The 2,737-nt window shown below is 32.7% G+C and overlaps 1 long non-coding RNA gene across 1 annotated transcript; it reads right to left on the bottom strand.

Moving 5' to 3' along the window:
* Nucleotides 1-1,875: 1,875 nt before the first annotated feature.
* LOC140803923 (uncharacterized) lies at nt 1,876-2,391 on the bottom strand. Its single transcript, XR_012111984.1, has 2 exons — nt 2,248-2,391; nt 1,876-2,172 (listed from the first exon to the last, which is right to left on the bottom strand). It is a non-coding gene; the product is annotated as an uncharacterized lncRNA (long non-coding RNA).
* Between the last annotated feature and the right edge of the window lie 346 nt (nt 2,392-2,737).

A 2,737-nucleotide genomic window follows, 5' to 3' on the forward strand; every position in this document is an offset into this window, starting at 1 on the left:
GTAGACGAGGATGTCGTCTATGAATATTATCACAAACTGATCAAGATACGTCTGAAATACGTGATTTATGAGATCCATGAAGATCGCTGGCGCATTCGTCAGACCGAATGGCATCACAAGGAACTCGAATTGGCCATAACGAGTCCTGAAAGCTGTCTTGAGAACATCGACGTGTTTCACCCTTAACTGGTGATAACCCGAACGCAGATCAATCTTGGAGAAAATCGAAGTTCCCTGCAACTGGTCAAACAAATCCTCAATCCTCGGTAGTGGGTATTTGTTTTTCACTGTAACTTTGTTCAAATCCCGGTAATCAATACATAGCCTCATCGTAGAGTTCCTTAATAAAAATAAAAAAATCAAACGCCAAAATGAGATTTACTTAACAAGTAAAATTTTTAGCATATTTACGCATGGTCTTTAAAATAAATTTCCTGAGTAGTTGCTCGACATTATAATTTTAAGAAATGGGAATAAATTTTAGAGAAGCTTTCTAATCATTTATTTAGAGCATTAATTTTTACATATATTTTTCTTTATCTAAAAAGCTAGAGATATTAAATTTTAACCCGAGATAGCAATAACTATTGGTCGCTTTGTCAGATTTGAGTAGAAAAATATATATCAGCTGGACTCCTTGGATGCGCCCGTGGTTTTGGAACTCTTTGTCTTTCGTTCCCATCACACCACCAACCACATCTTCGATTATATATTATACATCGGCGCACGTTGTGTATAAAACGTGAATATTAATAAGTTTACACATTATGTTTTCTATAACTTTTTTTTGAACATTTAATAGAAATAAACAAATAAATAAACTGAATTGAAAATTAGAAAAAAACCACCTGGTTTTAAGTGGAGTAGGTCTCTTGTGAGATAATCTCGTGAATCTATTTCTACGAGATGGATCAATCAAATCAATAATTAAATATAAAAGTAATATTTTTAAAATGAAAATTTGATCGGGTTGGATTCAAGATCAGTCTCACAAAATTAATACGTAGGACGATCTTACATAAGTTTTTTTTTTTGCTTTCAGTTTTATTCGATATAGAGCCCGTTTGGTATCAAAAGTTTTTTGATTAAAAAAGTGCTTTTTTAAGTTGGCTTTTAAAAGTGTTTTTTTAAGTAAAAGTTATGTTAATATTGTGTTCGGATGAATAGATAAAAAGCACTTTTTAAATTAATAAATGTGTTTGGATACATATCATTAAAGTGCTTTTATAACTCATTAATTTAGGTTATTGAAAAAGTTAGTGGAAAAAGCTCTAAAATAGAGCTTTTAAAAAAGCTCTATTTTCAACTTAAATAAGTGCTTTTTTAAGCACTAGAAGCCCACCCAAACAAGTTAAAAATTAAAAAAGCACTTTTTTTTTTTAAAAAAAGCATTTTTTTAGTTGTAGCTTCTTATACCAAACGGGCTCATAATGTGAGTAAGAAACCATAAGATTGGACCCAATATAGTGAAATTCATTCAGAATTGTATGATAAAATGACAAATCAGTGAGACTATATTACACACGCGTGGGCGGACATACGAACATAACAATGGATTGTAATAATTCCGTCAATCAAATATTTTCATTTCACGCAACGACATCTGTGTTCAGTTTTTGAAATTAGCGACTTCATTTTTATGAATCAGTTTCTATAATGACGCTATTAGTGCGGTATTCCGCCGCTAATTTTAGTATTATATCACATTTTACATATTTTAACGACATAATACTAATCGCTAAATAAAGACAGACATTAAAGAAAATGAATTTTTATGATATAGTAAATGGATCGGATTCAAAATATAATGAATTTCAATATCAGTGCAAAATTTAAAAAGTTGCAAAGATAAATTATCCAAACATCAAAACACAATTCAAGAAACTCCATAAATATCATTAGAATATTATATAATATTCTCAGAAGAGATAAAAGTAAGTCATAATAGTTATGTTAAAAGCAACACAAATATGACAGAGTTTAGCCATATATCAACGTAAAAAAGGACCTATGAGGCACTCCTTTCCGGCTCCGCTTCCGGTAACTTCCATTATGGGGTTCCCTTGCCACCGCTGCAACTGCATCCACCGCCACCGCTCTCCGGGAAGGCGTTTCCGCTCCAGACCCACGACGCGAAATAGTAACGTCCCCTCCAGCATTATATGCTTCCAGCTGATCAGATAGGTCTAAAATTAAAGAATTTGACAACTATCATATTATTATTATTACTACAAAAAAAATAAATACCTTGCAAGTTATAGAGCAGAAACGAAAGCGTCCGGGCTCAGTCAACTTTCTCCGGCAAACACTGCAAGCTCCATCCCTTCCGATAAGTGAACCAGACCCATTATGTGGGAGTGGAGTCAAAGATACCACCCATTTCTTGTTGCATTTATATGGCTACAAATTACGAGAAAAAAAATAAAATTAACTATATAATATTAGCGAAAAATATAATTTTAAACTTTTGAATAAGTTGTTTTTATGCGGTCCTCAATGATACACACCCTAAGAAACTTTTCAGGAAGTCACTCATCTCAGAATTGACCCAAGTCAATTTTTCAGGAGCTCATCACATAAGAACTTCATAGTTAAGCGTACTTGATTTAAGTCAATTCTGGAAAGTGTTGACAAAGAAATGATGACAACACATGAAATGCATTAAATTCAATGGTTGGATGCCATCATTATTGAGCGCAATGATTAGGTAGCTTTGTGTATCAAATTTGACAACGGA

Source organism: Primulina eburnea, chromosome 10 (assembly GCF_022965805.1).
Source record: "Primulina eburnea isolate SZY01 chromosome 10, ASM2296580v1, whole genome shotgun sequence".
NCBI classification, from domain to species: domain Eukaryota; kingdom Viridiplantae; phylum Streptophyta; class Magnoliopsida; order Lamiales; family Gesneriaceae; genus Primulina; species Primulina eburnea.